The 27,846-nt window shown below is 41.0% G+C and overlaps 1 protein-coding gene and 1 pseudogene across 2 annotated transcripts in view; one reads left to right on the top strand and one right to left on the bottom strand.

The window, feature by feature from the left end:
- Window positions 1-27,846, bottom strand: part of GCNT3 (glucosaminyl (N-acetyl) transferase 3, mucin type) — a 70,947-nt gene that overhangs the window by 31,615 nt on the left and 11,486 nt on the right. The gene's annotated exons all lie outside the window — the stretch shown is intronic.
- Window positions 26,775-27,846, top strand: part of LOC124235135 (MICOS complex subunit MIC26-like) — a 29,645-nt pseudogene continuing 28,573 nt past the window's right edge.

Here is a 27,846-nt window from a genome sequence, read left to right as displayed (position 1 = left end):
TTCATAATGAAGGTTTTTTAAATTACACTTACTATGAAAAAATGATGACATCCAACGTTATTGATGCACTACTGATGTGACTACAATCCTCAAAGACTGTTTCTTGGGACTTTATAATCATATGTACCATAGAATAGAACAGTAATTAACAAATCTGATTTTTTAAGGTAGTTGCATTTTTGAATATCCAAAATTTAACTTATTCCAAGGGAAATTTTAGTAACATAGGTTTGAACTATCAAATTATAAATTTCAAAAAGTTTAAAACATGAATCATATAAATTTGTAGTGAGCACCTGTCAAAGATGTATTTAGTCCATTAATAAGAGTATCAGCAAGATATTAGAGCTGGTTCAAAGGAGGATAGGAAAGATTGGTAAATATATAACTAGTGGAAAAAAGAACATCAAAATACACCTTCTGGTCAATTTTCTACAAGATAAATAAATTGTAAGCTTTCAGGTTATCTTTTCTAACAAACAAAATCATTTTCCTCTAAGTCCACAAGTTAAGATTAAGTTTATGGAGTGTGGGGCCAGCCCCAGTGGTTAAGCTCAGCGTGCTCGCCTCTGGTGGCCTGGGTTCAGTTCCGGCACAGACCTACACCACTTGTCTGTCAGTGGCCATGCTGTCATGGCGGCTCACATACAAAAAGAGGAAGATTCCCAGCAGATTTTAGCTCAGGGCAAATCTTCTTCAGGAAAAAAATAAATAAAAATAAATTTATGGAGTCTGGGCCCTAATCAACAGTAAATAATAGGCTAAAAGCACATCTCTTAGAATCGGATGACTTACCAGGTGTGTTAGACAATGCTGTAGTGTCTAATGTGGTTTGAAAGGGCATGTAGCACTCTTATTGTCTCATTTCTAGGTTCTGGATAGTTTTTCTTAATAGGGCTTCACTCCCCAACAACTATTGCAGTTTTTTTTTTTTTATCGTCAAGTCTCAACCAGAAAATTATGTACTGGATTCTACATGTCATCATTTCACTTTGAGTTCAGTGAAATTGGCAAGGGTTTATTAAATGCCTTCTTTGTGCCCAGGTTTCTATACTGGGTTCCAGGTTGCCAGAATAAAGACAGCACTTTCCTAACTAGTCTGGAGAAGCCAGAATATAGACCACCGCCTTGCAACTGCAGTGTTCCAGTATGCGGCCAGTATGCGGTCAGTATGATGTCTTCAGTCTCAGTTTTTCCTTCTGTGAAGTGGGAATTCCTACCTGACCTATCTCATAGGTTTGTTCTCCTGCTCATTTAAATCAAAATATGTGAAAACACTTTGAAATAATAATGGCATGTTAGCATAAATGAATATCATTATTAGTTTGGGCCTAGAGTCTAGGCCTATGCTTATCCTCACTACAAATACAGGCATTGGGTCTTAGGGTTCCCTTTTTCTAGGGTTTTACCTCAGCTGCAGAATTTGGCGAACAGATCTATATTGCAATCTACACTTTTCATGTAAAACCCTTGTTTTCCCATGCTGCACCAATCTTGAGGTAAAAGTGAGAATTTTAGAAATCTATCTCTGGCTCCAACCCCCACAGGCTTTCTGGTCCAGGACCAGCTCTCTCTGTCCTTTAAAGTCACCTCCTGGAGTGTCTCCTGTACTCACTGGGATGCCATATCCTCCTTTTCTTAACTCTCTTTTGAACCCTCCACTGGCTAAAGAGCTGTCTGAGAGAAGCTCACAGCTGCCATTGGAGATGGTGTCTGCTGTTAATGACATTTTGCCCACACCAAGACCCTGTCACCCACTGCCCTTGAAGTTACTTGTGCCTCTTAAAACCATAGATGCCTTGGTGATGCTGAGCTGAGACCATGCTGAACCAGCCCTACCAGGGGACCCTGTGGTGACACCTGCAAGTGGAACCTCTAAGGTTCCACCAAGACAGCTCATTTTAGCTACTGTTGGCAGATGGAGTAGCGACAGTGCTGGCCCCATCTCTTATCTCTTATCGACACCCAGAACTGACTACATAATTTGCATGGCCCAGTACAAAATGAAAATACAGAGCCCTTTGTCAAAAAATTAAGAATTTCAAGATGGCGACAGAGGACACTAAGTCAAATGCAGGGCCCTTTTGAGTGTTGGGCTCTGTGCACGCCACAGGTCACATGCCCACGTAGCTGGTCCTGCTGACACTCTGAGACTGTCTTGAAGATGCTTCCCAGAGAATAAATTGCTTCCTTCACCTTTGTGCCACACAGTGTTAAATTGGGCTTAATACGAGCCCAGCGTCTTTGAGATTGTGTGTCTAACCAAAAAAATGAGCTCTTTGGGTTTGGTTGTTACTGTTGCTGTTGTTGTAGTTGCTGCTGTTTACTCCCATGGCCCTCTCCACTGGACCCAGGCACGATGCCCCGTGCTCTACTCTCAGTTCCCACCTTCTACCCCCACCCCATGCCTGGCCACGGTCCTGCACCTGAACTTCTTTCCTTGGGATGAGTTCTAGTCAGCACATTTCCTCAGCCTCATGCAAGTGGGCTAATGGTGATGGCCTGCTCTGAGCCCCCCTTCGGACAAATCAAGCAGCTGAGGCACCCACACAGTGATTGAGGCACCCAACAATTCTGGCAACTTGATAGCTAGAAGCCGAGAAACCCCTATGTCAAAACTGCTAGCAGTTTTCTGTTTAAAGGAGAGGCAGTGTTCAACCTTAGTGCTCAAGTTAATCTTTCTTTTGGAATATTTGCGGCTGTTTTGGACTTGCACAGGAAACAGATCCTGCCCCAGAATAGGAAGGTTGAATCTGAAGGGGTGCCATTCTTAAGGGTGAGCTACATGCCCACAGGGATGCTGAGGAGGGGAGAGGAGGATTTCTGCCTTCCTGCATGTGATATTGTGATAAGTAATATATATTTGGTCTTCATCCCCATATCTGGGACCAAGTTCCTAAAACCGTTGGAATTTTCTAAGTGTTGACGGCAGCAAAGGTGTCTTTTGCTACATTAATGAAGTCACTTTTGGAATGCACCTAAGATTGGGGGCTGGTTGCCAGGAGAACAAAACAGGTGATTAGCAGACTGGAACTTCCTGTCCCACCTGCCTGAGGTCCACAGAGGGCAGAGGGGCTGAAGGTTGACTCAATGGCCAATGACTGAATCAATCATGCCTATGTAATGAAGCCTCCATAAAAACCCAAAAGGACAGGGTTTGAAGAGCTTCTAGGTTGGTGAACACAGAGGGATTCAGGAAAAATGGCTTTCTCAGGAGGGCATGGAACCCTCGGCCCTTTCCTCATACCTTGTCCTACATATCTCTTCCATCTAGTTGTTTCCGAGTTATATCCTTTTATAATACACTGCTAATCTAGTGAGCAAAATGTTTCTCTGAATTCTGTGAGCCCCTCTAGCAAGTTAACCAAGCCCAAGGAGGGGGTCATTGTGTAGCCACAGGCCCTCCAGGACCAATTCAACCGACTCCACCTCAACAACAGAGTAATTAAGGAATTGTCTTTCCGAAAATTTGCAGTCACCAGCCAGAGCATGCACGGAAGAAGAAATCTTGACCTGAAATGACCACAGAAGCAAAGATTCTTCTTCCCACAGAACCAAAGGACCATTACATGACCCGAACTTAAAAGTCAGACTCTTATCAGAAGCAAAGGGTCCATCATTCAGGAAGATTTGGTATTAAACTTCCTTCCCCACCTTACCATGTTTAGAGCCTCATCGTAAATGTTTAGAACCTCATCATAAATGTTTAGAATCTCATCATAAATGTTTAGAACCTCACCATAAATGCTCAAAGCACACCAATCAAAAGCTGTCCCGCCGGCGTTTCCACGCACCATCCTGTTCTCCCTAACCTCTTAAATTTTGCCTCAAATCTTGAATCAGGGAGACAGATCTGAGGGCACACACTCCATCTCCCTGCAGATCTGTTCCACAGAATAAAGCTGATCTCTCTTCCCAAAGGCTGATGCCGTAATTAATTGGCCTGTTTGTGTGCATTGGGCAGAGAACCACAATTTTGTGCAGTAACGATTGGAACCTCCAGTCTATAGCCAGTCAGTCAGAGGAACAGGTGACCCGCAATTGGTGTCTGAAGGCAGGTGGGGGACAGTCTTGTAGGACTGAGCCCTTAACCTGTGGAATCTGACAGTATCTCTGGGTAAATAGTGTCAGAATTCTGTTGAATTGTAGGACACCCAGCCAGTGTCTGAGAATTGCTTGTAGTTTGGGGGGAAAACCACACATTGGAAACTGGTATTCCTGGGCAAAGGAGTGATAAGGGACTGGATCAAAGGAAGAGACTTAGCCTATGTAACAAGGTAAACAGTAGGAGGCAAAGGAGAGCGTGAACCTTCAGGTGACTCTTCCTGTTACTCCCAGCCGTTGTTTAATCGGGGAAGAGGCTGTGTGCTTGCTTGTGGCAGGGATAGCACTGTTTGGAAAGGCTGTTAAGTGATGGCAAGAGTATCCTTCCAGGGAGCATCTGGAGACAAAATCATGGCTGAGGCAAGCACAACCTCAGGATAGACAGGGAGACAGGTTCAAATCATCTGGGCAGTGTCTGAAACACTTGTGGAAGAGAACTCAGTGAAAGTCTGTCTCCCATATAAAGGTGTAGACTGTGTCATTGGGTAAAAATGGAAGGGTGACCCCTGCCAGCTGGAGAGGTTGACGACATCTGGTTCCATGTGTTTTGCCATCTCAGACATGCCCCTTCAAGTTGGTGCCTGTACCCTGTCCTAGGATTTCTGGCCCTGGTGCCCATTACATGACATCTGTCCAGCAAAGTTAGGAGAGACTTCCAGGGCAATGGCAAGTAAATAAGTTTCAGCTGACTCATCTCTTGATAGCCTGTTGAAATTTTCATATCTGTTTCTAAGACAAAAAACTCTACCCACAGCACTTGAAAATAATGAAAAGATTACTTTGAGAGGAGATGTTACAACTGATACCACGGAATTACTCAAAGGATCATAAGAGACTGCTATGAACAATTATATGCCAACAAACTGAACAACCTAGAAGAAATGGATACATTCCTAGAACATACAACCTACTAAGACTGAATCATGAAGCAACAGAAAATATGAACAGACCGATTACTAGTAAGGAGATTGAATCAATAATCAAAAATCTTCCAACAAAGAAAAGTCCAGGACCAGATGGCTTCACTAGTGAATTCTACCAAACATTTAAAGAAAAATTAATGCCAATCTTTCTCAAACTCTTCCAAAAAATAGAACAGGAGGGAACACTTCCAAACTCATTTTACAAGGCTATCATTACCCTGATTCCAAAATCTGAGAAAGACACTACAAGGAAGAAAAAAAAGTGTAACAGGCCAATATTCCTGATGAACATAGATGCAAAAATCCTCAACAAAATACTAGCAAGCCAAATTCAACAGTACATTAAAAGGATCATACACCATGATCAAGTGGGATTTATTCCGTGGATGCAAGAATGGTTCAACACCCACAAAAAATCAATGTGATACACCACAATAACAAAATGAAGGATAAAAATCATATGATCATCTCAATAGATGCAGAAAAAGCATTTGACAAAATTCAACATCCGTTTATGATAACAACTCTCAATTAACTGAGTATAGAGGGAACGTACCTCAACATAATAAAGGCCATATATGACAAGCCCACAGCTAACATCATACTTAACAGTGAAAAGCTGAAATCTTTTCCTCTAAAATCAGGAACAAGACAAGGATGTCCACTCTTGCCACTTTTATTCAGCATAGTGTTGGAAGTCCTAGCCAGAGCAATTAGGCAAGAAAAATAAAAGGCATCCAAATCAGAAAGGAAGAAGTAAAACTGTCTCTATTTACAGGTGGCATTATATATAGATAACCCTAAAGACTCCACCAAAAAGCTATTAGAAATAATAAACTAATTTAGTAAAGTTGCAGGATACAAAATCAATATATGAGAATTAGTTACAGTTCTGTACACTAATAATGAACCATCAGAAAGAGAAATTTCTTTAAATCCAATTTACAATTGCATCAAAAAGAATAAAATACCTAGGAATAAATTTAACTAAGGAAATGAAAGACTTGTGCAATGAAAACTATAAGACACTGATGAGAAATTGGAAAAAATACATAAATGTAAAGATATTCTGTGCTCATAGATTAGAAGAATTAATATTGTTAAAATGCTCAAACTACCCAAAGCAATCCGTAGATTTAATGTAATCCATATCAAAATTCCAATAACATTTTTCACAGAAATAGAACAAACAATCCTAAAATTTCTATGCAACAACAAAAGACCCCAAATAGCCAAAGCAATCTTGAGAAAGAAGAGCAAACTTACAGAAATCACATTTCCTGATTTCAAACTATATTACAAAGCCATAGTAATCTAAGAGTGTGGTATTGGCCTAAAAACATACACACGTATGAATGGAATAGAATAGAGAGCCCAGAAATAAACCCACACATATATGGTCAATTAATTTATGACAAAGGAGCCAACAATATGCGATGCAGAAAGGACAGTCTCTTCAATAAATGGTATTGGGAAAACTGGACAGCCACATGCAAAAGAATGAAACTCAACCACCATCTTATACTATACACAAAATCAACTCAAAATAAATTACAGACTTGAATGTGAGACCTGAAACCGTAAAACTCCTAGAAGAAAACATAAGCAATAAGCTCCTTGCCATTGATCTTGGCAATGATTTTTTTTTGGATTTGACACCAAAAGTAAAGGCAACAAAAGCAAAACTTAAGTGGAACTACATCAAACTAAAAAGCTTCTGTCCAGCAAATGAAAGCATCAATTAAATGAAAAGGCAACCTATGGAATGGGAGAAAATATTTGCAAGTCATATATCTGACAAGGTATTAATATCCAAAATATTCAAAGAAATCATAAAATTCAATCACAAAAAACAACCCAATTAAAAAATGGGCAGAGGATCTAAATAGATATTTTTCCAAATCCATATTGAGGGCCAACAGACACACAAAATAGTGCTCAACATCATGAGTCATCAGAGAAATGCAAATCAAAACCACAATGAGCTATCACCTCACACCTGTTAAAATGGCTATTGTCAAAAAGACAAGAAATAAATGTTGGCAAGGATGTGGAGAAAAGGGAATCCCTGTGCACCGTTGGTAAGAATGTAAATTGGCGCAGCCACTATAAAAAATAGTATGGAGTTTCCTCAAAAAGTTAAAAATAGAACTACCATATGATCCAGCAATTCCACTCCTGAGTATTTATCCAAAGGAAACAAAAACACTGTCTTAAAAACATGTCTGTACCCCATGTTCACTGCAGCATTATTTACAACAGTGGACACACACACACACACACACACACACACACACACAGAGGAATATTACTCAGCGATAAAAAAGAAGGAAATCCTGCCATTTATGACGACATGGATGGACCTCGAGGGCATCGTGCCAAGTAAAGTAAGTCAGACAGAGAAAGACAAATACCGTATGATCTCACTTATATGTGAAATCTAAAACAAAAAACAAAACCGAACTCTTAGATACAGAGAACAGATTGGTGATTTCCAGAGGCAGACGGTGGGGGTGGGGGGTGGATAGGCAAAATGGGTGAAGGGAGTCAAAAGGCACAAACATCCAGTTAGAAAATAAATGAGTCCTGGGGATGTAATGCGCTGCATGGTGACTATAGTTAAGAATACCGTATTGTATATATGAAAACGGCTAAGAGATTAGATCTTAAAAGGTTTTATCACAAGAAAAAAATTGTAACTGTGTGTGGTGATGGATGTCAACTAGATTTATTGTGGTGATCGTTTTGTAATATATACATATATCAAATCAATGTTGTACACTTGAAATTAATACAATGTTATATGTGAATTATATCTCAATTTTTAGAAAAAGATTACTGTGTGTCACCTGATCTAGTAAGAGTTTATATAAGTATTCAGCTCAATAGAACAAGATTAACAAGTAACACCAATAGCTGATCTAGGTTTGGAGGAGGGAAAAAAACCAGTAAAACTGTTTGTCCCCCCTCTTCTTCCTATTAAAAAAAGGGGTGGGGACATATCCAGCAACATTAATAACCAAATAGTTAATTTTTGATGACTCAATTAAGTAACTTATAGGCAAACTTTGAAAGTTAAATTCTAAAGCACTACATGGCAATATAATAAATGCAGACAGTATTCTGCAAAGCAATGAAATTTTGATTTTTACCTAACTTAGTTACTTGATTGAGGATGGGGAGAGTGGTGGAGTGGGCAGAGAGCAAGGCTGCGCCCTGACCCTGGCTGCTGCTCCTTGGAAACGCATCTGAGACCCGTCTGCTGTGCTTGAAGGTGCCAGCTCAGTCATCAGTGGGTGCTGGCCAACTCACAGGAGGAATAGCCCAGCCCAGGAGATGCACCTGCCCTCTCCCTTTTTGCATCAACAGATCTATGCTCTGGTCCTGTTTTCCGCACTGACTATGATAAAAGTGCCCACTCTGACCTGGGAGTGCTGCCTTCGGTACAAGCAGAGACTCAGGGACGTGGCCATTGCTGCCACCAGTGCCCAACCTCGGCCCTCCCCAACGCCTCAGCCAGGGACTGAGCCCAGGCTGCAGGCCACGTGGTTCTGGGGTACCCAGACAGGGAGTGGCACTGGCCCCATTCCAGATCTCGGGCTTGATATGCACGTTTGGCTCCCCTAACTTAGTTTTCCCCTGCCTGGCCTCCCTCAAATGACCTAATGCACACAACCTCTAACTCAGGGACAGAGAGGGGAATCCGCCTTAAGTTAGCAGATCTCCACCATCATTGGAAGGGCTAGACTAGGACAACCCCTAGGCCAAGCTGAACTTGGGCTCAAGAAACTGACAGAAGGAAGAAACATCCCCAGGCTGTCTGAGCTCGAGCCCTAGACTCGACCACCAAGCCGGCTAGCAAATGGACCCTCTGCAGCAGTACAAGACCAAGAAATGTGCTGGGCTGCTGTGTGTTTGTCTGGGAGGAAACCCCAAAGAGCCTCCCATAATAGAGTGGGTCTCCAATGAGTGCCCACTTAATTGCAAAGAAATAGCCCGGCCCTGTCGAACAGTTCTACAAGAAAAGACAGAACAAGAAAGAAAGAGCAAGAAGGTTAAAATCGTCCCTAAAGAAGCTCTCCAGAACATTCCTGTCTAGTCGCATCCTTTTAGATGCAACATGGACTGGAGGTGAGAAGGTGGCATCCCTCCAGACAGACAAGGAAGCTGTGTTACCCACACAAGCTCCATAGGCAAGCTGGCTTTTGCCTGGAGGAGCGGGGTGGTCTGGTAAGGCTTCCCAGGGGAAATGACCTAAGCTGAGACCTGAATCACTGACCGGGGAAAGGAGGAAAGGGGAAGAGACTTCTAGGCAGAGGGACAGCACGTGGAAAGCTTTGAAGGTGAGAAAAGAGAGGGGGAGCTTCCACTAGGACAGATTATAGGAGGTTGTAGATCTCAAACTGGGACAACAGCAATGGATGAGACTAAAAAGGTGGATAGGTGGCCAGTTTATGAAAAACCTTTATAAGCTAAGGAGTTTGGACCTTTACCCCCAAGGGTGAGTACAGTCAGGAAGAGAGTGACACAATACAAGCTTTAGAACTATCCACATTTTGGCTGGGTGGAGTAAAGACTAGGATATGACTAGAAGTAGGAGAATCAGGTAGGGGTGTCTTAGAGCAGCTTACAGTGAAATAAAATGACCTGGGAGCGCAACATTATCAGCATTTGCGTAACACTTACGCTTGCACAGCCAGGCAAGTACTTTATACGTATTGATCATTTACACAGCAAGCCCATGAGGAAGGCACTATTACTATTTTCTTTGACATTTGACACAGAGAGAACATGAACAATTTTCCTGGGGCCATATAGCACTGGGGACTGAGGCCAGAATTCGCCCATCGTGCTCTTAACCATTACACGTCCTCTCCTGAAGGTGGGGGAAAAAAATGGGCAACAGATTCTGGAAATAATTAGGAGGCAGAATTGATAGGACTTCGTGGTCAATTGGGTATGAGAAAGGGAAGAGTCGAGAATAACTTCCAAATCGGTAGCTTGGGTAACTGGAGGGATGGCAGTACCTTTCGCTGAGGCACGGAAGATGGTCAGCATCTTGGCGGGGAAGACAATGACCACAGTTTTGAGACACCGAGTCTGACATGACTATGGAAAGTCCAAATGAAAATGTCCAGTAAGAAGTTGAACATACAGTTTGGGAGCCCTGGAGAAAGACCTAGACAGGACTTACAGAAATAGGAGCCATTGGATAAGAACGCCCAAGGGGAGTATGAGCGCGACTGTGAGAAAATGGCGTTAGATAGAAGCCTGAGGAAAACGAAAATTTGAAGAAGGGCCGAGAAAGAGGAGAACTCCAGGGAGACCTTTGGAAGAAACTTCTGAGAACATAAGAAAGTCAACGGAATGTGATGTCATGGAAGCCCAGAGAAGGCATTTCAAGGAGGCGGCACTGGTCAGTCCTGGCAAATGCTACTGGGAAGTCACAAAAGAAAGAGTCTGAAAGGTTTATGGGTGCTCTCATGAAGGGGCGATGCAGTGGATTCGTTGGGTGTAGGTTAGGGGGTCGAAGCAAGGTAGAGCAGTAAACAGGGTGTGTGTACACAACTCGATGGAAAAGTGTGGCCGTGAAGTGGAAGAGGGAGAGAAATGTCCCAGGAGGAAGGATTTTGGTTTTGCTTTTGTGTTAATATGACAGACACCTGAGCAGCTCCTACAGCAAGACAGGAGGGAACGCGAAGAGAGTAGACTTGACTATGGGGAACATGGGTGGGTTCAGTAGAGAGGTAAAGGATTTGCCCTCAGGTGGTTCCTGTTTTACCAGAGCGGGTGGGATAGAGCATTTCACAAATTTGTTAGACTGCCTGCCCAAGGTTGTGCAGGCTGTTGTCAGCGAGTCAGGACCAGCACCCCGATCGCCCAGCTTCTAGTCCTGTATTCTCTCCGTGACACAACTTCTTAAAAGGTATGTTTTGCTGTTTCTCCAGTAAGTAGTTTTGAAATGTTCCTTTTCTTATAAAGTAGAATTATATTTAGTATTTAAGTAGTCTGGTTTAATAAATTGCTTTCTCTTTCAAGAGAGGACTCTACTTGACATGGATTTGTGGAGAAAACAAGGTGTACTACATAGTATTTGAATTCGGTTTCATATTCTCCAGGTCTCGAGGCTCATCTACCGAGAGGGACGAGGAATCACTTAGGAATTTTAGACTGTGATGCAGCCTTTAGAAATTCACCTACAAGTTGTGCACCAAAACACTCTTTAGAAAAATGAGTCATTTCCTCCATTTTGGTTTGTAGTAAATAAAAAGAGAGAAAACTAGAGGGTCGAATTAAAGACTATGGAGGCTGGATTGGTGTGGATGATGTTGTTAACCTTTCATAGCAGAGTTGGGGATAGACTCAACGTTCAAGACCCACAGTCTGTGTGGCAATATATCTAAATACAGATAGATTTGAGAGATTGAGCCCAAGAGACAGAGAGCGAGCGAGCTTGGTGTAAAAACTTATAAAGGACAAAATTTCACCCATCTTCTCACAACACAAAATCATATGGGTCTACTTCCAGTCTTTTTTTAATGCATAAAAAGTCATACCGTGTATACAGTTTCAGAACCTGCTCTTTTCACTTAATTTTGTATGCCAGGCAATTACTCAGGCCGTGAGGACCTCTTTGTAAATATCACTTGAATGGCAGCAGGAGAACCCAGCCCAATGTTGTCCTGTAGCCCCATCTTCCTCATTCGTGGGCCTGCTCTTGGGCAGCACTTCCCTGCCATCTGTGTATTTGCGTAGTCAGGTAGAGACCAGGAGCTGAGAGCTAAGAGGAGTGGGGGTCTTGTCCTCTAGAAAATACAATTTCTTTGATGTGTTGGTCTTGAATTTTATTGTGTTAAAGCAGTAAAACCTAAACAAAAAAACAACCAGCAGAAAAATGCTATTTGATCATCTAAGGATTACAATTTCTCTATTTATTCTATTTTCTAGGTTTCTGAGACAATAATTATTTGTTTAAACTCCCGCGGGTTTGGCCTGGCTGAGAGTTTTGGACAAACTAAGGTGCCATACTTCACGGCCTTGAGCAAATAAGTTAATACATCATATGTCCTTCTGTTGTCCAAGAGGAAGGAGGAAGATGGACAGGCATCTCCTGGTCAAATAATAAACTGTGACAACACCCACCCAGATGCCACCTCCCACAAGGCTGCAGGAATTCTTCCCCATCCCCACCCCTGTGAAAAAATAGCAGACTATCCTGTCCTCAGTCATTCAGGCTAATGATCCCAGCCCTGGGCGGCGGACATGCTGGGCTGCCTTCCTCTCCGATTCATAGCCTTCCGGCAGGTCCAGGTCAAGCCCTTCCGATGCAATTTCCTCAGCCCAAAATGGCATCTGATTCAGGCAATTGCTGGGGAATAACTTATCTGAGCTTCAGCTTCTTACTCTATAAAATGGGAAGAATATTACTAAATCATACGGTTACAGGGATTTGGAAATAATGTTCACTTCTGCCAGAAGGAGAAGTAAAGATCATGAGAAAGAAGACGACATTTCCACACAGAAGTGACTCTGAGACTCTCAAGTGAAGGAAGTTGGTGTTTCCTGTCACACTGTAGTTTCAGTAAACTCTGCCTTACAAAGCAGAGATAACGACATTGGACCACTAAGAAGCCATTCTGCGTTATCTAGTACTCTGCATCAACTAGTGTTAGGGGTGACTACAGTCCAGTGAGGAAGGAGCCCACTTCAGATGCAGCAACTGTGGTAGACGCAGAGCCCTGGGCGCATGCTCTGCTTGCTCAGTACAATGCGGTGTTACAGGCACCAGAGCGCAAGCAGAACGCCTGGGTTAAAAGCCCAACTTTGCTACTTTTTAGCTGCATGATTTCATTGGACTAACGACTTCACCTCTCTGGGCCTTGGTTTCCTCATCAAAAATGAGTTCCTACTTCATAGAGTTATAATAAAAAAGAAATATACCTAAAGCTCTTAGGGCAGTACAACCAGGACCTGGACAAAATAAGTGATCTATAGATGTTAGTTATTATTAATCCGACATTGTGTTGAGATCTGACCCAACTTTTTAATTTTCCTGAGGAAGATTCGCCCTGAGCTAACATCTGTTGCCAATCCTCCTCTTTATTCACTTAAGGAAGATTAGCCCTGAGCTAACACCTGTGCCAGTCTTGCTTTTTTTTTTTTGTATGTAGGCTGCCTCCACAGTGTGGCTGATGAGTGGACTGCCCGAGATCTGAACCCATGAACCTGGGTCACCAAAGTGGAGTGCGGGGAACTTTAACCACTCGGCAACCAGGCCAGGCCCCTAACTCAGCTTTTTTCCTTTCCTTTTGAAGAAACTTCAGATGCTGGAGAAGCAGCAGTGGGTAATCCATCGTCCCAGAGAAACCACCTTTCATTTGGTCATTCCACAAGTCATTACTGAGTGCTGACTAACTGCTATCAAAATCTGAGAACATGGAGGGGCTCTGGAGGGGACTACTGTCCTGCTCATAAATAACCTGCTCGAAGGGTTAGCTAACTCACACTTGTTTGTGCTTTTTATGGGCTAGACTTGGCTCAATATTTTGCTCATTTAGTTCCATAGCAATCCAATAAAGTCATTTTTGTTCTTATTATTCCCATTTTACAGATGAGAAAACAGAGGCTTATAGTCATTAGGTAACTTGCCCAGACCAGCAAAGGAGGGGAGGAAGAGGCACCACTCAGAGGTACGGACCCCATCTTTTGCAGAGGGAAACACACTGCATCCTTGTTTGTATCATTCACGGAGCCTGGCATTCAGCTCTCAAAGGTATTTTTGGAGTGATTCACTTATCAGTGTGTAGCTAGCTTGACCTTGAAGGAAACCCAAACTTCATTATTTTTCACTTTTGAATAATATATATCGATAGATCCAGCCAGAGACATTTAATAAACAGCTTTGGCATAATTGGCTATCCATCTGAAAGACAAAGTTAGATCTATGCCTCATGCTATGTACAAATCCAAATTGATTAAAATCTATTTTTAATATAAATTATTAAATAAATTAAAATATTAATGAAACATAAAAAATATATTCAAAAATATTAGAAAAGTGGAGGATAATATTTGTATTGCTTAAGAGGAAAAGTGATCTTTTAAAGCAAAACAAGAAACACAGATGCTATAAGTAAAGTAAATAGACACACCCGAGATGTAACACTCTAAACATTTCAGTGTGGCAAAAGACAGGGAACTGCTTCTATGTGACAATTACAGGCTGCTGTGTCCCACTGAGATTTGCAGAAATATGTCTTGTCACCTGCCCAGGATGTCTCATTAGCTGGGTACAGGGGTAGTGGGACAACAGTCTCTTACTTTAGTGGATATGTAAGATAAACAGAATAAATCAATTCTATATTAATTAATTACCTTCATAAGTTAATTCTATTTAAATCCTTTGAGCAACAACTGGAACTTTCACAATGCTTTCACACACACGATGTCTTTAGCCTGGCCCATGGGCCCAAATGTCCCATCTCTGGCTGTATCTGGAACAACATTCTTCCTCTTCCTCATTCTGCTCCTTGCTCACTAGTCTCCTTACTATTCCTCAAACATTCTAGCATTTCCTGCCTCAGGACCTTTGCATGTACAGTTTCCTTCCTTTGGCTAATCTTGCCCCACATATGCTCATGCTTGAACCCTTATTACATTTAGGTCTCTTCTCATCTGTCCCCTCCTCAGCCAGGCCTTCCCTGACCATAAGGGCAGGAACTCTATTTTCCTCCAGCTGTGTACCCAGTGCCCAGAGCAGTGCCCTGCCTGCAACAGGAAATCAAATAAAAATCTGTTGAATCTTAGAGTTCATTAATTACATCACTTGATTCTCACAATAAAGAAGACATATTTATCCAGGATATTTACATTTCTTTATTTGAAAGCAACACCCATCCTGTATTTTTTTTTACATCCCTCCAGCTCAACATACCTGCCTCCCTGAAGCGTTTAAAGGTTCATCCTTTCCAAATGTGCTAATGTGAGCCAGTCCCCCTACAGAGATTCCTGTGTCTAAATGACTCTTGTGAATACTTGCAACCAATACTACTGCAATATGACTCATTCTTCTTTCCTCTGGCTGAGTTAAAGAGCAGTCAGCATAGAAATGCTAGCAAACTGACATGTTTGTCCTGTGATGATTCCAGGGTAAAGTGGCACTTCATTGCAGTTTCCTGCAATAATTTCCACCAAAACACGAAGCTGTCCTGCCACTATCCTGTGCTGACCCACTGTCACACAATGGGCAGGTCTCAGGTCTGACTTCAGCAGGTTCCAGCAGGTCACAGTGACCTGATTGTTTTACATCAGTACCACACTCAATGGGCCAGTGATTCATAGAGAAGAATAAATGCTATTTCCATCATCTAATCTGGGGAGGAGGAGGTAAATGTACAAGATGGATTAAAAATTCTTGTGCTTGAGAAGTTAAAATATAATAGGAGATTCAAGTCATGAAACCAGATTATAATAAAAGAATGAAACAAATGCTAAATTGAAGTCCAAGCAATGTGCTGTGGAAAGGCACATGGAGGGGAGAAGGAGAGAAATAGGTTTTGTTTGTGTTTAAGGATGAGGATGCTAGGATGCTTAGGTTAAATTGTGGTAGACCTAAGCATGTGGGGAGGAATGTAAAATACAGTAGAGAATGGATGATTGTTGGTGAAGAGGATGCTGATGAGTACTTGGGTAGAAAGGACAGTCTCAGGCAAGAAAAGGGATTACTTCCTCCTCTGATACATGGAGGCATGAGTTGAAGAGACTATACGAGGATGTGGCAACATCTTATTGAGGGACAGGAAAGTTTATGCCACAGTCTTCTCAGAGAGGTGGATGGCTAGGTCACCGAGTAAGTGATGGCACAAGGAAGAACGAGGTTGCAAGAATGAGGATGCAAATGAAAATAATTCAGAACAGCTGGGGAGAATAAGATAGAAGGTAACTAGGAGTCAATAAAAGAACCAAACAGTATTTAGCGTCCAGCTTAAGGTTGACTACACAACTTCCAAGCAACGTGGTTCTTTGTCTTTGGTTTTTTGTTTCACCAGCACTATTTAAACAGCTTGTGGGCACGTGTACAGAAAATTCTCAGCTAGGTTTACCTAAGGTGGGAAATTGACTAGGCTCCTGAAAAGAAAATCAAGGGTGAGAAGAAAGGGGGAAGAGTTTGTGAGAGCAGAGAGACGGTTCAACACAAGGTCCATGCGGGACAGGAAAACAAATGAAGCCAGCAGGGACTGAGGCATTGGGAGAATAAGGGTGAGTTGAGGAACCAGAAGTTGAAGTGGGGGAAGGAGGATATAGAAAAGGGAAAAGGTGTTCATTGGAGAAAGGAACTTCGGGGTTTATAATTTCAGGTTCTGTAAGAGGACCTGTCTCAGTGGGTTGCTAAAGTAAAGAGGAGAAAGACCCAGTGAGGCCAGATGCTGGATGAGTCACTCATCCGGACACAGGGGACACCCTAGATGGCCATGAGGGACTGAGTGCTGGGCAAGCCTGAGATCCAGGGGCCAAGATGCTTAAGGCATCAGGAGGAGATCTGGAGGTTTACGCAGCAGGCAATATGGCTGGCCAATGGTGGCTTAAGAGGGGATGGTCATACCACTGTCTGAAAGCAGAAATGGAGAGCAGAGAAGTGTTGCTGTCTCCTGGCTCCAGCACACAGGGACTGTGAGGCTGTGGGGAGGGAAGTTAAAAAAAAAAAAAAAAGGCTGAGCCCCCCGGGGAAGAGTGAGGACAACGACAATAGCAAAGGCTTCCCAGTGCAAGGGGTAGGAGCATCAGGTTGGGTGAGGGAGCCAGCCCACTCCAGCAAAGGCCCTCACCTTCACCACCTCCAAGCCTCATAGAGCCTACCTCCCCATCACCAACCTTCGGCTAGCTCACTGACACTTCAGTTGCATCATGGGATTTCTTCCTCAAGTTATGGGCTCAGTGGTGGTATCATTCTATTTGCGCAAAGGATCCCCAGCACGCAGCTTCTGGGTCAAAGTACTAACAGATTTGAACTCTACAGAAGAACTATCAAGTAATTACAGCCATCTGATAAGGAATGGACTTCCCCTAAGTAATAATTGGGGGTAATGGGCAGTCGCTCCTTGACCAGCAGCCCCTCTGTCGGGCAAAGTCCTTAATAAGTTAACCATGAACAAGGAAATGTTGGTGAGGAAAAAGCATAGACAGAAAAGAATCTAAGAACAAAGTGTCCTCAACCACCTCACTCATTTTTCTTCCTTGCTCTTCCTCATTCCTCTTCTCTCCCTCCCCCACCTCTGTGTGTCCCTGTAACCAAGGCTTGGAGGCCTCCTAGTTGAGGGGCTCACAGACTGTAAGGAGGCCATGTCGGGTATCGTTTACAAACACCAGTTTGGGTCTCAGACGCAGTTGTGCTGTGTCCTGGCTCTGTCACTCCCCAGCTCTTGAGCAAATTACATCATTTCTATAAGCTTCAACATCTGCACCTCTAAAATGGAATGATGATACCATTTACTTCATATACAATTTTTGTAGCTATTAAGTGAAGTGTAGTTCCAGAGTCTGGCATATGGTAAGAGTTTACTAAATGTTAGCTAGTATTGCTGATACTAACCATATTAATATCAGCACTGTTAATATTAAAATACCATGCAAAACACATATTATTATACATATATCTATATGCATTAATATAGATATATGTACATATACCACATAACAGGTCCTCAGGGAATATCTGTTGAATGAATGAATGCCTGTGCACTTCTCCAGGGATGCAATAATCTAGTTATAGACATTAGAAGTGCTGAGAAATTTGGTTCCCTCCTTGCATATGAAAATTAAGAGAGCTTCCCTATGGACACGACATTTCTCCGCTGGATGGGAAGAGTCAACTAGGTCGCCTCTGTTTGCCCTTACCACTACAATTTAGAAAGTCTACCACAGTTGCCTGCTGCCTGGTTTTCATCACCTTTGGACCAGCCACCATTCAGTTCACCCTCAACTCTGCACAGGCACCAGAGCTCTTTTCTGAAATGGCAGTGCTCTCCTATACTTCTTGCCTCAGGATTTTCTGTCTTCTCACCCGGCCAGCTTCTGGCCATTCTCTCTTCTTTCTTTCTTTCCCAAGCTTCTCCATCGTGTTTTCTTCATCCACTGTCTCCATTTCTCCACTTTTTATTCTTTCTACACTTCCTGAAACCTGGTGCCTAAGTTCACCAATTTGCTGACACTGTTCCTTATAAGGGTAGCCCTGATAAATCCACTAAGTACTTCCTGGGTCTGGATTCCAAACAGCAGTGCGCTCCTGCTCCATTCCTCCTGGGACCTCTCGTTGGACTACAGCCATTGCAACCCGGATCTCATATTCTTCTTCCTGCTTCTGTTGTCATCTGGCCAATCTGTGCTAGTGTGACAAAGAAGCTAGGGACCTGTTTAAGTTATCTATGGCTGTGTATCGAATAACTCCAAAGCTTAGTATTTTAGAACAATTATTTAGTATCTCTAATAACATTGAACATTTCTTCATGGGCCTATTTGCCATTTCTGTAATTTGTTCAGTGAACTTTCTAAATTTTTTGCCCATTTTTTTTAGCTGTTTTCTTACTATTGATTTGAAAGTTCTTTATATTCTGCATATAAATTTTTTCAGATATGTGATTTGCAAATATTCTGTTAGTCGGTGGCTTATCTTTTTATTCTCATATCAATGTCATTCAGACAGCAATTTTTAATTCTCGTGAAGTCCAATTTATCTTTTCTTTTCTTTTATGGATTATATATCTTGGGCTGTATCTAAGAAATCTTTGCCTAACCTTCGGTTACACGGATTTTCTTCTAGATTTCTAGTTTTAGACTTTACATTTAGATCTATGGTCCATTTTGAATCAATGTTATCCTGTGGTGCAAGATTGAAGTTCTTTTTTGCATATGGATGTTCAGTTGTCCCAGCAACTGAAAAAACTTTGTTGAAAAACTTTCTCCTCTGAATTGCCTTTGCTTTGCAAAAGGTCAATTGATCATATATGTATGGGTCTATTCTGTTCTATTGATCTATTTGTCTATCTTTAGTCGGTATCACACTATCTTTGTTACTACAGCTTTACAGTAAGTCTTGAAATTAGGTAGGTAACACTATTACCCTTTTGTTCTTCTTTCTGAAACAGTTTCAGCTACTCTACGTTCTTTGTATTTCCATACGAATTTTATAAACAACTTGTCAATCTGCAAATAAAGTTCTACATCTTTTTCATGTTTTCTTTGTACTGGCTAAAATCCCCAGTACAATGTTGAACAAAACTGCTAAAAGCAGGGACCCTTGACTTGAGAGGGAAGCAGTCAATCTTCCACCGTTGAATATGATGGTAGCTACAGGTTTTTTGTAGACATCCTTTATCGGATTGGGGATAACTAGTCTGCTGAGAGTTTTTTCTTTTTAGCGAAAATGGATGTTAGATTTTGTCAAATGCATTTTCTGCATCTATTGAAATTATGCTTTTTCTTTTTTAGTCTTTTAATACGGTGAAACACATTGATATCCAAATGTTAAACCAACATTCAATTCCTAGATAAATCTCACGTGGTCATAATGTATTGTCCTTACTATGTACTGTTGGATTTGTTTTGCTAACATTTTGTTACACATTTTTGCATCTATATTCATGTGAGATATTGCTGTGTTTTTTCCTATAATTTCTTTGTCTTGTTTTGGTATCACAGAAATGCTAGCCTTATAGAAATAGCAAGTATTGCCTCCTTTTCAGCTTCTGAACGAGCGTGTTTAGAGGTGTTATTTCCTTAAGTGTCTGGTAGGATTCACCAGTGAGGCCATCTGGGCTTAGAGATTGCTTTTGTGTGTGTGGGAAGGTTTTTAACTACAAATTCATTTTCTTTAATAGATTTAGGGCGATTCAGGCTGTTTCTTCTTGGGTGAGCTTTAGTATTTTGTATCTTTCAAGCCATTTGTTCATTTAGTCTAAGTTGTCAACTTTATTGGCAAGAAGTTGTTCATAATATTCCTTTATTATCCCTTTACTATCTGTTGAATTTGTACTGATGCCACATTTTTCATTCCTGTTATTGGTAATTTGTCTTTTTTTCCTGGTCAGTCTAGAAGTTTATCAATTTTATCAATCTTCTCAAAGAACCGGTTTTGGACTTTTATTGATTTTCTATGTTGTTTTTCTGCTTTTTTATTTCAAGGCCTTATGTTCTATCTTTGATTCTTATGCGGATTTGGGGTTTCATTTCCTCCTCTTTTTAGTTTAAGGGAGAAGCTAAAGTAATTGATTTGAGACTTCTTTTCTAATATCGATGTTCAGTGCTACAAATTTTCTTTAAGTACTACTTTAATTACATTCCAAATATATCGATATGCTGTGTTTTCATTTTTGTTTACTTCAAAAGTTTATAATTTCAATTAGATTTCCTCTTTGGTACAAGTGTTATTTAGAAGTGTGTCCTTTAGTTTCTAAGTATATACAGATTTACCCGTTATCTTTCTGTTAATTTCTAATTTAATTTCACTGTGGTCAGAAAACATACTTTGTAATATTTGAATTCTTTTAAGTTTGTTGAGAACTGTTTTATGGTCTAGAATACGGTCTTGGTAAATGTTCCATGCGCACTTAAGAAGAGTGTATTTCATGCTGTCGTTGGGAAGAGTATTCTGTAATCATCAGTTACATCGAGTTAGTTGATGGTTTTGTGGCAGGGAAGGGAGAGCTGTAGGATCCCATACCAGTTCTCAAATGCTTCAACATTGACTTAATCAGCTCATTGGCCAGAATTGGTCACATGGCCCTAACTAACATCACAGGGCTGGGAAATGTTGGGGAACACATGGATGTAACTGCAGCCTGGCATGTTTCTTAGAACGGAGGCAGAAGTGATCTCTGAATAACACACACCCAGGAGATGAGATCTGGAATCATATGTAAAGGCACAATCTCCTGAAACTCTCACTGAGTCAAAGGGTACCTAGGTTTGCTAGAAAGGGTGACTCCTAGGAGTGAGTAATGTCAGTTCTTTTTCACTTTAGTTGCCATTCCACTCCTTCCTAGCTGTATGATATTTAGTCCAGATTCAGTAAAAAAAAAAATTTTTTGGTGAGGAGGATTCACCCTGAGCTAACATCTGTGCCAATCTTCCTCCACTTTATATGTGGATTGCTGCTACAGTATGGCTGACGAGTGGCAGAGGTCCACACCTGGGATCTGAACCTGCAAACCTGGACTGCCGAAGCAGAGCGTGCCAAACTTAACCAGCACACCACGAGGCTGGCCCTTTAGTAAGAATATTTTGCATTTAATTTCATCTATTGGGTGTATGTTTGTGTTTTGTAGTCCCATCTGTGTGTGGGAAATTCCAGGTATTAACCATGAAGTGTATTGACTGAGTTAGAGGCAGCAAAAATAACAGATGAGCAGAGATCACTGCTGTTCACTGGTTTTACTTTACATAAGGATTTCTAATCATTTTGAGAAGATTTTGTAATCCTTTCTGGTAAATCTTTCAACATATTTGCATATGGTCACTTTGAGACAATATTCAGGGGCCTAGGTTCCTGATACAGACTGAGATCCTGCTGTCCGTGACTTGCAAAGTCAAGATACATGGCAACTACTAGGAACCCACCAATAAGTCTTGCTCCTGTCATTGTCTCCCTTTGACTCTCCCAAAGGGCATCCTGGGCCTCATTACAGAGCCAAGGATGCAGGTAAGGACATAAGGCTGCCCCACAAAACCTCTGCCCTGGTGCTAAATCCCTGAAGACCCATCTAATGAGGAACAATTGACATTGACCGGGGTTTCCCATTCTTCATTTCATGACACTCACATAAACCCATCCCAAATGTTCTGCGACGGAGTGAGAGACATTTCAACTCCCAGCCCCTCTCCTCTGGAATTCAGATCTGTATATTCCTCTCCCCTCAGAGGTCTCATGCACTCAGACTGAAAATGTCTAAAGTTAGACTCGCTATCACCTCCATTAACCAGCCCCTCTCCCAACCACATGAGCTTCTCCTCCAGGTCTCCCTTCAGTAGATGGTACCAATGGCTTCTATGAGAAACCCAAGAGACATTCTTAGCACCAACTTTTTCCTCACGCCAATATCACACCAGGTCCTATCAAGAGCAATGTCACATTTCCCCAACACTTAGACCTTCCCCGAAGCAGAAGTATTGTGTGGATTAAACTTAATGATATAGAGAAATCGCTTAACACAAAGTAGATACTCAATATCGATTAATATTGTCTTCTTACAACCTATATCAAATGGCTGGTAGGCAAAGGGGTGGGTTGTGGCACAGACAGCTGTCACTACTCTGCATGTGTAAACTTGGCTGGTCAGCACAGTGTCCCTACATCTGTCACATTGGTGGAACCCCTCACAGTGGAATTTTAATTTTAATATGGATTCTTCATTCTTTCCTAAAATATCATCAAAAAGATTACATCATAATGCAGTTTTTTTCCTTTTAACTTTTTATTTTAACACAATTTCAGACTTACAGAAAAGTTGCAAAAATGGTACAAAGAATTCTCTTATACCCTTCACTGAGATTTCCCAATTTTAGTATTTTGCTGGCTTTCTAAACCATCTGAAAGTTAGTTACATGACTGGTGACATGGTGCCTCTTTATCCCTAAATACTTCTATTTCCTAAAAAGAACACTCTTAAATTGCCACAGTCTGATGACCAAGATCTGAAGATTAACATTGATACAATGCTATTATCTAATCCACAGATCTTATTCACATTTTGCCAATTGTCCTGATTAAGTCCTTAGCAAAGAAAATTCTGGATCATGCACTGCATTTAGTTGTCACAGCTCTTTCACCTCCTTTCATCTTAAACATTTCCTCAGTCTTTGTACTTAATAACACGTATTGGAAAAGTGCAGGCCAGTTATTTCACAGAATGTCCCTCACCTCAGATTTGTCTGCTGTTTCCTGGTGACTGGATTCACTCAAGCACTTGTGTTAGGAAGGGCACAGAAGTGTGGTATGTGCGTCTCGGTAATGATACAGTTTTGAAATGAAAATCTATTGGATACATGGAAGATTACCGACCAGTGCAAATAGCACAAAATTGCCTATTCTCTCCAGACTGGAGAAGTTGGAAATATTGCTCATGGATCTTGAAGGACTGTCACTTAGGGCTGAGCACTCTTTAAAGAATTCAAGTGACCTTCAAGAGGAGCCATTTAATTTTCAGTATTACATAATTCAATTAGGGATAAAAACCAAATCTATGAGTTAAATCAAATAGAAAATGCAGATGATATCTCCCATACTTTTCATTATCCCTTAAAATTAAGCTTGCAATTCATAATGGTGTTAAAGAGATCAAGATTAATGGCTGAAAGTGATTCAGAAGCATCTTTAGGCTCTGAATGTTTCAAAATCTTAGAGTCAAACTTTGATACTTAAGGAAGAAAAAAGTTGTAATTATGTGAATAAGTGTATGCTATTGTCAATTAATTTAGAATTGATTCATTTAGGAGTTACGTCCAAGCAAGGAAACCAGTATACTTATGTAAAATGCACGTTTATACACACATACACCTAGTCAGTAAAAGATATATCTATCATTACTATACAATGGCAGGTGACTTTTGAGTGATTTTTGTACCTAGTTAACAAATAGTAAGAATATTAGGTAAGGTTGGCACTTTTTCTTAAGTTCGGACAATTGACATCCTTAGCTGAACAACAACAAAAAGTAGTAGAAAAAAAACCCCATGTTTGTCTTCATTGAATCAGGAAAGGTTACCTCCCTAAGGTTCTCATTTGAAATGTTTCCACTATGGAAAACAATGGTTTATTTTCCAACTTTCAGGAAGTTGCTGAGTTCAAAGTTTATGAAATTTGGAGTTCATTTTGCATCAGTGATGTCAGCAGCACAGCAATAATCAATTTTATCTTGAAGTTCATTATCAGCTCAGCAGCAAAGTCTTGGATTTAAGTTGGAACATTCTCATTTACCTAGAATAAAAGGTGACATTTCTTTCCACGCCACCACCCCCCCCCCCACATAATCATGTTCTCTATTCTTTTAAGATACAAATGAGAAGGTGAAATAGTAACTTTTCTATGAATTTAAAAAATTCAGGCATGTAATTAGATCAGAACTCATTCAGCCCTGTCTCCTACACCCTTTTTAGCTACAGCTTGTACAATGATAGTTGATGTTAATCATCAGGATTATATTGCGTAATCAAGCTCAAAGAAAGATAAATTATGTGCCATTGATTTTAATATAATAGTCTGTAGTTATGTGTTCACTACTTTAAAAAATCACCTGGGGCCGGCCTGGTGGTACAGCAGTTAAGTGTGCACATTTCACTTTGGCGCCCGGGGTTCACCGGTTCGGATTCCGGGTGCGGACATGGCACCATTTGGCAAGCCATGCTGTGGTAGGCGTCCCACATATAAAGTAGAGGAAGATGGGCACGGATGTTAGCTCAGGGCTAGTCTTCCTCAGCAAAAAGAGAAGGATTGGCAGCAGATGTTAGCTCAGGGCTAATCTTCCTCAAAAAATAAATAAATAAATAAATAAATAAAAATTACCCATGTGTAGTAAACATAGAATATCTCCATTAAATAGAATTTTCACTTAACCAGACCATATCTGGTTCCTAACCTTTTGGATATACAGATTAGCATATTAATGCTATGTACCAAATAGAAAGTAATAAAGGAATGCCTAATTTATACCAGGTAAATTGGCAAACACTATAAATACTTCTATCATGCCCCATTTTGAGTTATCAATGGTTTAACAATCAGCTCACAAATTTCCTTCACACAAAATTTAATAAAAGGTTCTCATAAGCTTCAGGACACCAACAGTCCTGAAGAAAATATCTACATCGAAACACAGAGAGCCAAAGGATAGAAAATTCAAATGAGAGGTAAGAGAAATAAAAGATACAGTGAAAAGGTCTCATATGTTTCATTGTAGTCCCAGAAGGAGAAGAGAAAATCGGGTAGAACTTTGACAAGATATTACCTGGGAATCCTCTAAAACTGATAAAAGGCATTACAGTCATGTGTCACTTAACAATGGCAATATGTTCTGAGAAATGCATCTTAGGTGATTTCATCATTGTGTGAACATCACAGAGTGCACTTACACAAACCTATATATAACCTATATAACTACACACCTAGGTTATATGGTACTGATCTTATGAGACCATGTTGTATGTGCGGTCCGTTGTTGACTGAAATCTCATCATGTGGTACGTGACAATAATCTACAAATTTGAGAAGCCTTATAAACTACAAGCAGAATAAATAAAAAGAAACCCTTACCTAGAGACAAGATAGGAAAAGTGCAGAGAACCAAAGGCAAAGAGAAAATCCTAAAATCTAGACGCAGCCAGAGGAAAAAGGCTTACTGCTTTCCAAACGGAAGACTAAGAGCTAACCTTTCAACCTAAATGATAGAAAGCAGAGAATAATGGAAAGCTATCAAACTTATGAAAGAAAACTGCCAACCTAGAATTCTATAACTACTGAAATTATCCTTCAAGAATGAAAGCAAAATAATTTTTAGACAAAAACTAAGAATGTTACTGGCCAACTACGCTAAAGGAAACATTGAAGAGTGATCTTCAGGCTAGAGAAACTGATCCCAGGTGGAAGCACAGAAATGAAGGAACAAGGAAGAACAGAAACAGTAAATCTAGGGGCCAGCCTGGTGGCACGGCAGTTAAGTTCACATACTCCACTTCCGTGGCCTGGGGTTCACTGGTTCAGATCACAGGCATGGACCTATATACCACTTACGAAGCCATGCTGTGGCAGGCATCCCACACATAAAGTAGTGGAAGATGGGCACAGATGTTAGCTCAGGGCCACTCTTCCTCAGCAAAAAGAGGAGAATTGGCAGCAGATGTTAGCTCAGTGCTAATCTTCCTCAAAAAAAACCAAAAACAAAACTACGGTAAATCTAAATGAACACAAAACAATAACAGCAACGTCTTGTAGGGTTTAAAATACATGTAGAACTAAAATATTTGGCAGCAAGTGCACGTAAGTCAGGTGGGATGTAAATGGACTCAGTGTCTTAAGGTCCAAAGATTATCAGCAAAAGGGTAAAAGCACCAACATGAGCTTTCAATGCAGACTCAACACAATCGATCCCAATCTAAATCTCAGCTGCCTTTTTTTGTAGAAGTGTTCAAACTGATTGTAAATTTCATGCAAAGGACTCAGAGTAGTGAGAACAACTTTGAAGAACAAAGTTTAAGAGCTAACACCATCTAATTTCAAGACTTACCATGAAGCTACAGTAATCAAAACAGCATAATATTGACATATAGACAAATAGATAATGGAACAGAAGAGTTCAGAAAAACTCACATGTATGACCCAATTTTTTTTTTTTTAAAACAACATGCCAAGCCAATGCGTTGAACAAAGGATACTCTTTTCAACAAATGATCTTGAAATACTTGGATATCCATATGTTAAAAAAAAAAAAAAAAAGAACTTGGATATGTGCCTCAAATTAGCTCAAAATCAATCATAGAACTAAACGTAAAATCTAAACTATCATGTCTAAAGGAAATGATAGAAGAAAATCTTTGTGACCTTGGGTTAGGCAAAAACTTAAGTATAACATTGAAAGCATAATACATAAGAAAAAATTGGTAAATTAGACTTCACCAAAATTAAATACTCCTGCTCTTCACAAGATGCTGTTAAAAGAATGAAAAGAGCAGGGCGAGCCTGCCGGAACCACTGCTGCCAGCAGCATGTTCGAGGTAATTTAGAGGTCTCTGGGGCCGGCCAGCCTGGGTCTGCTCACCTTCAAAGTCTATGCATCACTGAAAAAGGACTCACCTCACAAAACTTCCGTGAAGGTTAATGAGTTAACTGTACTCTGCTCCTGAGGGTCAATCTAAATATGTGGAGGAGCCAAGGACCCAACTTGAAGAAAGCATCTCACATCTCCAACATCATTGCAAGCCATATATAAGAAATGTACTCCCAAATGAAGCCCAAGATGCAAAGTTTGGTTCCCTGGGGGTTAGACAGCTACGAGTATCTCCAAAATGCACCTCTTGGATTTTTTCCAAGACTTGGTGCTATTGGTTTTGCTGGCATTGTTGGACTCCTTGTGGCTAGAGGTCCAAAAATAAAGAAGCTGGTGTACACACCTGGTTTCTCTTTATTATCCACAATAAGCCATCATATTTGTCCAGGTCAGTGGGGAGAAATTATATGACTGGGGTTTACAAGGATACATAGTCGTAGAAGATTTATGGAAGGAGAACTTCCAAAAGCCAGGAAATGTGAAGAATTCACCCGGAAGTAAGTGGAATATGCCATGCTCTGCCCATTTTAATCAGTTATAGGTAAACATTGGAAACTCCATACAGTAAACCAGTATTTCTACAGAAAAATGGCAGAGCAGTACTGAATGTAGTAAATCAGCTTTCTCCTCTGGGAAGAACGATACGAGGCATGCTGTGGCAGGCGTCCCACATAAAATAGAGGAAGATGGGCACAGATGTTACATCAGGGCCAGTCTTCCTCAGCAAAAAGAGGAAGATTGGCGGCAGATGTTAGCTCAAGGCTAATCTTCCTCAAAAAGAGGGGCCCGGCCCCATGGCCCACTGGTTAAGTTCACACGCTCTGCTTCAGTGGCCCAGAGTTTCATCAGTTCATCAGTTCAGATCCTGGGCATAGACCTAGTACCGCTCATCAGGTTATACTGGGGTGGCGTCCCACATAGCAGAGCCAGAAGGACCTACAACTAGAATATACAACTATACACTGGGGGGCTTTGGGGAGAAGAAGAAGAAAAAAAATAGAAGATTGGCA

This window comes from Equus quagga, chromosome 2 (assembly GCF_021613505.1).
Source record: "Equus quagga isolate Etosha38 chromosome 2, UCLA_HA_Equagga_1.0, whole genome shotgun sequence".
NCBI classification, from domain to species: Eukaryota; Metazoa; Chordata; class Mammalia; order Perissodactyla; family Equidae; genus Equus; species Equus quagga.
Note: the sequence above shows the minus strand (reverse complement) of the source record. Positions and strands in the feature narration are given on the sequence as shown.